Raw genomic sequence first — 10,794 nt, forward strand, 5'->3', positions numbered from 1 at the left:
GATATCATGCGCGAAAAACTATATACTGAGCACAGAGAGGTGCAGAGAGAGACAGAGAAAAAAAAAAGAGATGTAGTAGTTATGTACGAGGGTCATTGTGTGAAAATTTTTAATCATTTCTTTTTCCCTGATTTTTTTCTTTTTCACGTTGAAAATGCAAGCAAAATCAACAATACAGTGTGTAAACCGACAATTTCAGTGCTCCTGAACGTTGGGATAATCGTTCGTGAAGAACTATGTACGAAGAACTTGCAACGCCTTTCAAATTTTCAATGTCTCATTTGGAAAAAAAGCTCATTTGTTTCTGTTGGTGTGTCAAGTGATTCATTGACGAATTGTAGATGCGAATGCCTAATAACTATACCGCTCAGCTATTTACGCTAAGGTACTTTGCTATAATTGCGGTCCTTTCCAGGGTCATTACCCCCATCCCCCAGGAGGTCCCCCCCCTGACTCCCCCTGAATTTTTCTAACCACCCCCTGTAATTCATGAGATTTCCCGATACAGCTTGGCCACCAATGCATATACACATAGATATGTATCCATATAGATATACCACACTCTGGTTCGCTCCACTCGAAATCACGCAGACATCTTATCAGCCGGGTACCGCATCTTGCATGGCTTCTATGCTCATTGATGATAGTGCCAGCCGCAACAACAATGACGAAGACGAAATTGTCGTTACTCTTCGCTGCTGATACGAGTTGCGCAGCGGACTAAAAGCTGATACCTTCCGTTTGAATTCAGCATGAGAGAGCCGCGACGATATAGCAAGGAAAAAAACTTGTCAAGATACGGGGCACAAAAGTGAACTTGCACGGCAAATCGCCGGCAGTCCGACCATTTACACGGCAACAGACACCTACGAGCACTGGTGCTAAAGCCTGAGGAAAAGACATCATAGGTGAAAATACATATCCGTTACGAAGCCGTTTGAATTTCACTGTTCATGGTAATCAACCAATTTTTCTCCATGTCCAAGTCCAAAGTCCAATGTCCAAGTCTCCATGTCCAAGTCCATGATTCGCTTACACGTCGACCTGCAAGAAATGACCCACAGTATCCTTCTGAAACATTGCATCACTTGCCAACTTCTTTGAGAAAAGTAAAAGGTAACCTTTCTGCAACCCCGATGATGGCAGGGGCAACCAAGGAATACACCACAAAGAGTCACTGGTGTATTCTGCATAGCGAAGCCATTATCAACGACTTATACTAGGCCCTTGTACTGGGATTTTAACAGTGGTGACCGCAAAATTTGGAAAAGGCGCCGGCAGAGCCCTCTAAAACGGGCAAAACCCCTTGTATCATGGTGCCAAATGCATATTCGAGACGGCCTATGCTATTGCCCTTCCCACTGGGATTGTAACGCAGGCCACCGCAAAATTCGTAAAAGACCGCAGCAGAGCCCTTTAGAACGGGCGAAACCTCTTTAATCATGATTCCAAACAGATATTATCAACGGCTTATGATGCTCTTCTACAGGGATCGCAACAGATGCGACCACAAAATTCGGAAAAGGCAGCAGCAGAGTCCTTTAAAACGTACGAAACCCCTTGTATCATGGTACCAAAGGCATATTCATGACGGCTTATGCTATGCATTTCTACAGGAATTGCGCAAGAGGGCACCGCAAAATTTGGATACGGCGGCAGCAAGGCCTTATAAAACGGGCGATACTCCCTGTATCATGGAGCGAAAGAAAGAAAGTTATCAGTGGCTTGGGGGTGCAGTGCTATTCTGCTGGAGTTATAACACAGGCGATCGCCAAATTCGGAAAACGTGGCAGCAGAGCCCTCTTAAACGAGCAAAACCCCTTGTGTCATGCTGCCAAAGACATATTATCAACAACTTATACTATGTCATTATACCGAGATCATTCATAACACAGGCGACCACAAATATCGGAAAAGGATGCAGCATAGCCCTTCAGAACGGGTGAGACCCCTTGTATCATGCTGCCGACGACATGTCATCAATGGCTTGTGCTATGCCCTTCCACTGGGATTGTAACAGAGACTACCGCAAAATACGAAAAATGCGGCAGCAGAGCCCTTTAAAACGGTCGATACCCCTTGTATCATAGTTCCAAAGTCATCTAAGTATACGCAACGGCTTATGCTATTGCCATTCTACTGGAATTATAACGGATGCGGTCGCAAGCTCCATAAAAGGCTACAGCAGAGCCCTTTAAAACGGACAAAAACCCCTTTAATCATGGTGGCAGACATTTTACACACATATAAAGACACGACGGCTTATGTTATGCCCCTCTCCTGTGGTCATCGGAAACCACCGCAAAATTTGGAAAAGGCGGCAGCAGGGTCCTTTACAATGACTCAAATGATATGTATCATGGTGCAAAAAAGATACTATGAACGGCTTGTACTGGGATTGTAACAATGGCTACCGCAACGTTCGGCAGCAGATCGAGCCCTTTAAAACGTGCAAAGCCCCTTTAATCTTGGTGTCAGGGCGTACGTGGAAAGGTCGCGTCTGAAGAAACTGCTTCCAAAACGACACTCGCTAAGCAAAAAGCGTCCTAAACTGATTTTGTAGTATGTACATGTGAAAGTAAGATCACGGGGTTTGAACCCCGTATCTTGTTCCCCTGTTGCACCCTGAGAGGGCGCGTTTAACAAAATCGCTTCCAAAATGGCACTCGAAATGGCTAAATGGCCTATTTCGTCAACTTCGGGGCTTAATATCATTTGATATAAAAATAATATTAAAGATGTCCTAAGCTAATTTTGTAATATGTATATGTGAAAGTAAGATCACGGGGTTTGAACCCCGTACCTTGTTCCCCTATTGCACCGTGAGAGGTCGCGTTTGATAAAATCGCTTCCAAAACATCACTCGAAATGGCCAAATGGCCAATTTCGTCAACTTCGGGGCTTAATATCATTTGATATAAAAATAATATTGAAGATGTCCTAAGCTGGTTTTGTAATGTGTATATGTGAAAGTAAGATCACGGGGTTAGAACCCTGTATCTTCCCCTCTTCCCCTGTTGCTCCCTGAGAGGTCGCGTTTGCTAAAATCGCTTCCAAAACGGCCAAATGGCGAATTTCATCAAGTTTGGGACTTAATATCATTTGATATAACGATGATAATAAAGATATCCTAAGCTGATTATGTAATATGTATATGTGAAAGTAAGATCACGGGGTTTGAACCCCGTATCTGGTTCTCCTGTTGCACCCTGAAAGGTCGCGTTTGACAGAATCACTTCCAAAACGGCACTCGAAATGGACAGTTTTATCAAGTTGTATACTGTAGTTTATAAAAGCGATATAAAATACAAAACGGTATCTTTTGTACATTACTCACTCAAAATAAAGTTGTCTGTTCTGTCAGCCACTTCGAGTTCTGGAAAACATGACCATTCTCGTTTCGAACTCCTTCAGACCGGCCGTACAGTCTCAGCGCATGCGTATTACGATAATACTGGGACTTAGTCCGTCGAGCGCCTAGGAGGGGCACCCTGTCTGAGTCGCAACTTTGAAGGCCCTGGGTGCATCAGGATTAACACTCACACGTCGTGCCGTGGCTGGTATGTGATCTGGATGCCGTACTGAACGAAAATAGGCGATGACATTTCCAGAATTTGACTGCCTTTGTCGAAAAATCGTAGTCTAAACATGGGCGATGTGCAAAAATCGACGGAATCCCCATAGGCGCAATGCATTAAAATTCATTTGGCCAGGGTGCACTAGGCTTATATTCTGCTGGCGGCTTTCATGTCTCCAGGTGTTCTTTACATGCTGTTCTTCTCTATTAGACGATGACATCTTAGACATTTTATTCTGTTTTGCTGTTAATTGGCATAAACGCTGTCTCCCATTGAATTCACATCCTGTAAGGCCGCTTCCCGCATAGCGGCTGAGTATAGTGACGGAGTGCGCCGGCGGGGGGGGGGGGGACCGCAAATTTTGGGGTTGACGGCGACATCCGATGGCTAGTGCCTGCTTGATTGGTTCCCATGAGGATGAATTCGTTTTCTGAGCTATGGTTGGCCGCTTTCAAATTTGTTCACGAGCGCTCAAACAGGCGACAGCGCGCCGACTGCGCCGCTGGAACGGGCGTCCACGGAGTCGCCGGCGTCGGTCTCGGATGGCTCATGTTGTGTATAGCGGTTGGGTTGCTCTATGAGTTCCGATTTTTCCTGTTTAAAAACGCTGGCTGGATCATGTCAGTGTCCTCGAACAGTCACAGCTGCCAGGGAAAATGCAAGCGCGCAAGATTCTGCTCTGCTTCTTGGTGTAGAAACGATTCGAGAATCCGAACGCCCGTTCTTCCGATACCCGGTCAACCACTGTAAGGTAAGTCATTTGTTATTGCTTGTTATCTTACAACGCCGCATTCACTTCGTGTTTTGTGAATTAGTAACTCAAAGTCAGTGTAAAGTAAGTAAAATCAGTAAAGTAAGTCAGTGTAAATCCGGGCCGGAATACTGTAGAGGACGATGGTCTTCCTCTACACGAGTCCCTACCGGCGATGATGGTATGCCACGGAGAGGCGATGACGGTGGCCCATCTCCATGGCCGCGCCGGTGGAACTGAGGCAGGTGCTCCTAGCGCGTGGCCACCTTCGTCATTGTCCACGACCCGCTACAGTGCTCCCCCTCCCCCCAGACGCGGAGCGGCGAGAAAGAAGAACTGTGAACTACGTCTACACCGGAGGGAGAGAGCGAGAGCGCCCGTGGATGACGTGCACTACTGGACGTATTCGTGGTACGGCGCAATACCCGTTGCGAGGTGCTCTCGATGAGCGGGACATATGAGGGGCGAATCGTTGGGCGTCAGAGTCGTGGCCTGGGGTGCCGCAACCGGTACGGGAGCGAGAGCTCGTAGGGTCCCAGGAAGTGAGGCTGCGTACCCGTGAGGACTGCCGGAAAAACTGCCGAGACGCCGGCTACTGCGTGCCGTGGCGTCGGCGGCCGCGACTGCCGAAACCGGCAGGCGAGCACTTTGCTCTAGTGTCGCGGCGGGCTGCGAATGCGCGTCGAGATGCACAAAGGAAGCGGCGGGTCGTGAGTGTGCCGGGGTCCGTGCACAGCGCAGGGCGGTCCCGGGAAGCCGTCAACCGATGGTCGGTTAGAGGATGGCATGACCAGTGAGCGGTCGGATCGTTGTATGGTCGTCCGAATTGGTACCGTGGAGGGGGGGGGGGGGGGCGTCACAACTGCGCTTCGCAACACCGCCATCTTGGCTGTTTTGACTATGGGAATCCCACATTATGCGCTACAACTTTGCGTTGCGGTGCTCAATCACTTCCATATATACCATAATTGAATGTCCATATGAGTTTTACGCGTAGGCAACACAATGTGCCACCTGCATTGAGTAATTGGCGGGCACGGCATGCCAGAGCGGGTAGACTTTTAAAGGGTAAGACATTGTAGTTCATGGCCTCGTTGCCAATGGTAGCCGAACTTCAGGAGCGCTATTTTCCTTGTATTCATACGCGTTGTTGCTTACGCCTATAACTTGATGAAATTAATAAATAACTGAGAGATACAATGACACAGAAGAACATGACATAAAGACACGTTATTCTGGAGTGTGACCTTCTTAAACACTGATGTCCTCACGTGAAACCAGAAGAAGAACAGTCTCTGTTCGAAATATCGGCGGCTTCGGTCCTGAGGCAACTCCCTTCCTACATGCTCAACACTGGACTGCATAGGCCCAATGTGATTTATTTTGACAGCATGGACTTGAAAGGGATGCATTTTGAAGGGTGGATTTCTTAGCTAGGATTTCAAATGTTTTATTATTAAGAGTGGGTAACAGGATACACCCGTTTTCCCGGCATGTACGGCGGACAACTTCGGGGCGTCAGCCCAGTCCGCCGTATCACCCTCAGGCGAATATTGTGTTAATAACGTGTTAATCGGAACCTGAAAATGATGTTGGTTGCTTTTACTAGTCAGCACCACCGTGATTGGGATCTTCGCCTGACTGAGCTGGCGTTCACTACACGGACAACAGTTAACAGATCTACAGGCTTCGCCCCGGGGTTCCTGAACTTGGGACGACAGACACAGTGCAGAATGCTCTACGCCTCCAGGATGGCAGTACCCGGCCTCCTTATTCAAGGTTTGCTGAGGACCTCCGGAGTCCACTGGACGACGCAGCTCGGACGGCTCGGGAGAATCTGGACGTCGCAAGTAGATGGGTAGAAATCCAACGAACCGGTAGAGATGTAGGAAGGAAGTTGCCTCAGGACAGAAGCCGCCGATATTTCGAACAGAGAGTTCTTCTTCTGGGCACCGTCCTCATCATTGGCATGGTATTTAAAGGGTTAGGTGTGACGTGTTTAAAGGTTCATGCGAATTGTGGGTCAACAGTCCGGAGGGAAGAAAGGGTCCGTACGGGCTTCTACGGCCGGAGTGACTGGCCGCTTTGTTAGAGTGTGGAGGGGATTATGTGAACTTAGTGATCTTGGCTCCAGACCGGTTACAGAAGAATGTGAGGTTCACGAACACGTGGACGAAACGGGACAACAGGCAAGAATTGGCAAGCATAGCGAAAGATAAGGAGGTTAGTGGTTACGTCGGGAAAATTCCAGAAGGAGCAAAGTTTTTTTTTTTAATATTTGTAATACAAAGTTGTGGCATGCAATAAAGAAAGCCGAAAGCAGTGCCCATGCAGAACATAACAGATGACAATGGAGATAGAAGGGAAAAGCATATTTGTGAAGTGTTTCTGGGTGCCTTGTGATTTGTTGATACCGGACGGGTGAAGAGCGTTGAACTTGTATATGAGATAAGACTCCCTATCACGTCTGTAACCCGTGGATCTAAACCCGGTTTCTAGAATATATAGTTTAATGCTGTCAAAATTGTGATCAGGAACGTTAAAGTGTTCGGCGACTGCTTTGGGGAGTTTGTTGAACGTGTCGGTTCTGTGTCCGGTAAGGCGGTTGTTCATTTGTTGGCCGGTTTCACCAATGTATTGTATAGAGCAGTCGCCGCATTCAATGCAGTATATGACATTGGAGCTTGTGCATGTGAATGCGTGGTTAACGGGGTGGGTGTAATTACTCGCAGTGGTTTTGATGGAGTTAGCGTGTTGACCGTGCTTGCATGTTTTGCAGCGCGGGACGTTGCAGGGTCGTGTTCCCGCGTACGGGGTGCTCGTTTTGCTGATTTTGGCATTGACCAAGAAGTCTGCTAGGTTTTTTGCGCGTCGGTATGTCACCTGTATTGAATGGGTGAATATATTGCAAAGTCGGTCACTGCTTTGGAGGAGGGGCTCGTGCTTCTGTAGAATAGCTTTGATGTTTGGAAGTGCGTTGGAATGTCTTGTGATGAAGCTTATTGGCACGTGTCAGGATTTTTTCGGTTTTCCAGAACTTCGTTTCGATCGAGTGTGAGTGCCTTGCGACGGAATTCGGTTAGGAGGGAGTCTGGATAGTCCCTTTTGGCAAGTGTACTGCAGAGTTCGTCAAGCTTCTCAGCGTAATCTGTGTCGTTTGAACAAATTCTGCGCAGTCTTACACTCTGTCCATTAGGAATTCCAACCTTACAGTGACGCAGGTGGTGACTCTTGAAGTGAAGGTATTGTTGTTTGTCAGTTGGCTTTCTGTACAGGGTTGTGGTGATATTGTGGTGTCGAGGAAGTTAATTAAGTGAGTTGACTGTTGTGATGTGAACTTTATGTTGCTATGCGCGGTGTTCAGTAGATGTACGAACTTTTGAAATTCATGTTCCCCGTGTCCCCATATTATCAGTATATCATCGATGTATCGAAGGTACACAGTGGGTTTTAAAGAGAGGGCGCTGAGAACTTTGTTTCCTGAGAACCCCATGAAGATATTTGCGTATGTGGATACAACAGGTGTGCCCATACTTGTTCCGTGTACCGTATTTTCACGCGTATTAGCCGCGGCTTATGCGCGATTTTTTTTTCTCACGGGCGCCCTGCGGCTTATCCACCGGTGCGGCTTATCTGATGACTATTTTTTCCTGGTATTTTCCCCATACGCCGATTTTAACGAAAGGGCCGACAGTGCCTCTGGAACAGCACTGCCCTGCAGATGCACGAACAGTGCGTAACAGGGACGGGTCCACATTCGAGTAGATTGATCTTCGTGGTGCGTTCCCCCAAGCAGCTTTAAGGAAAGTGGTGACAGTGATTCACGTCTTCTGGAAGATCACTGACCCATCAGTCCACGAACCCCCCCCCCCCCCCCCCCCCCACAAGGGCACAATCCTATCTTGGTAGAACTCCAGAACTGACCTCCTCTGTTGTACACTGTGCCGATCCCGGAGTATGAACCACAGGGTTTATGGCCTTCTCTATGGTCTCCTTTGTCGCACAAATCAGTCGTCTCGTATTGCCCGCGGCTTATCTGCGGGTGCGGCTTATCTGCCAGAAAATTTTCAAAACGTCCCAAAAAACGCGTCCTGCGGCTTATCTGCGGTGCGGCTTATACGCGTGAAATTACGGTACTTGTAGGTAGTATTCGCCATTGAACTCGAAGTAGTTCAGTTTAAGGACAAAGTTCATTAGAGCGAGTATGGTTTCCGTGTCTTTTCTAGTGTTTGTTGTAGAGAGGGTATTGCAGAGGACTGTGATTCCGTCGTTGTGTGGGATGTTAGTATACAGTGATGTCATATCCAGCGTGGCTAGTATTGTGTCCCTACCAAATGTACAAGTGCTGTTTATATCTCTGATTATTCTGAGGAGGTGGGGTGTGTCTTGTACATGCGATGGCAGTGTTGTCGGAATATGGTTTAAATAGTGGTCCAGGAATTTCGAGAGTCTTTCTGTTGGTGTGTTGTTATTAGATACAACTGGCCTGCCGGGGATGTCAGCCGTATAGAGCTCGTTGACGTGTACCTTGTGGATTTCGGGGAGTAAATAGAAACGACCTGGGTCTGTGTTTGATGGGGTGAGATATCTGAGGTCACCGCGTACGATGAACTAACGATGAGCGAGCGATGAGCGAACGTTCGTGGAGGTCCTGTATGGTATGGGTTATTAGCGCAGTGTACTCCTTTGTTGGGTCATGGTCCAGTTTGAGGTAATGTTGCGCATTGTTGAGCTGCCTACGAGCTTCAGAAATATATTTATCTGTGGGCCAGAGGACGATACTCCCACCCTTATCTGCGGGCAGTGATGGCCACTAACTACTTCTACAGTAGTTTAACTATAACTACTAACTACTTTATGACTGAGTAGTTTAACTAGTAGTTCAACTACTTTTCAGGGGAGTAGTTAAAACTACTTTTTTAACTACTGCAATGTAGTTTAACTACATCTATAACTACTTAACGTTGTCCACCAACACCAATCCCTTGTAGTATTCTTGGACAGCTAAATATGAATCACAAGCAATAATAAACTTTGGCTCAAGCCATTGCTACGATCGTCAAATACAAAGCTTGCGGCGGGATTCTTTCTGTGCCTAGGCGATAAACTAAGTTGCAGAATTATTTCACAGCAAATGAGGCTTCACTAGACAAACATTAAAAGTGAAGACTTAGTATACATGCACGACACAATTGCTCTGCACCTCCGTTCTCATCAAACAAGTAGCTCAAGGTAAAAGTCGGAAGCACAATCGTGCCGTAAAGCTTGCGGCAAAATCGGAAGTAGTTGGCGCCTTCAGTAACCTAACTACTGTAGTTAACTACTTAAAATAGTAGTTTAACTAGTAGTTGCCACTACATTTCTGCAAGTAGTTGATAACTACTTTTTAACTACAATCAGGTAGTTTAACTAGTAGTTTAGCTACATGTAGTTAACTACTGGCCATCACTGTCTGCGGGCTTGATAATGATATCATCTCTGTCAGCTAGCGATTTGATGATGGCACGCTGTGTTTTAGTGAGGTTGTGACCACGCGAGCTTTGGGAAATACTGCGAAGGATGTCGTTGCTTACTTGTTTAATGTACAGGTCTAATGCGGGTTCTCGGCCGTGATTTGATGTCCAGGTTGATGGTAGTCGGAGGTCGTTGTTGTTTTCTTGTGTTGTATCAGCGAAGAATTCTCTAAGGCGTAGCCGTCTCGCAAGGTCTGAAATGTCTTTGTGGATTTCGTATTCGTTAGCAGAATTGAGTGTATGGCAGAATGTTACCCCCCTAGAGAGGACTTGTAGTTCGTCGCTGGTTAATGAGCGTGATATATCTATTACGGCGCTTGCGTCAGCGTTTTCTCGGGGTGGCTCAGCGATGTTGCGGAGAGTTGTGGTTCTGGAAATGATTTGTTCGGCTGCTGCGTGTGTTGTGCTAGTGGGTCCGGTATCCGTGTCGTTGTTGGAGTTAGGTTTTCCGAGTTTTGAGTGTTCCTTGTTAGCTAGCTCGCGGTTGAGTTGTTGAATGTGTAGTTCGAGAGTGTTTGTCTCCGCGTCGGTGAGACTGATATTGTTTATATGGGCCTGGATCGTAGCGAGTTGCGCGTGGCACTGTTTCTTTAATATTTCTAGAAACGTACGGGCTGTGTTGCTAAGGGCTGATGCACAATCTAGCTCTAGTTCAGGTGTCAGTTTTCCTAATGCAGGAACTGTTTTAGGGGTGAGGCCTTTAGGTACTGTGTTGTGAGCCAGGTGGTGGGTGTAGATCCGTAGGTGATGTAGGTATCGTCTACGTTTCTCCATGAGTTTTCGCATTCCTAGAAAGTTAGTTGACTGCATGGTAGGCAGGTGATTAGATAGTCAACGGTGTTTTCTGCGTGATGTGCGCGTGCGTCGTGTCTGTGGGGTCGGTGGCTGTGGGGTCAGTGGCTGTGGAGACTCGCTGTGTTCTCCTTCTCTCCTCTCTCTCTCTCTCCTTCTC

Source organism: Ornithodoros turicata, chromosome 4 (genome assembly GCF_037126465.1).
Source record: "Ornithodoros turicata isolate Travis chromosome 4, ASM3712646v1, whole genome shotgun sequence".
Lineage (NCBI taxonomy): Eukaryota > Metazoa > Arthropoda > Arachnida > Ixodida > Argasidae > Ornithodoros > Ornithodoros turicata.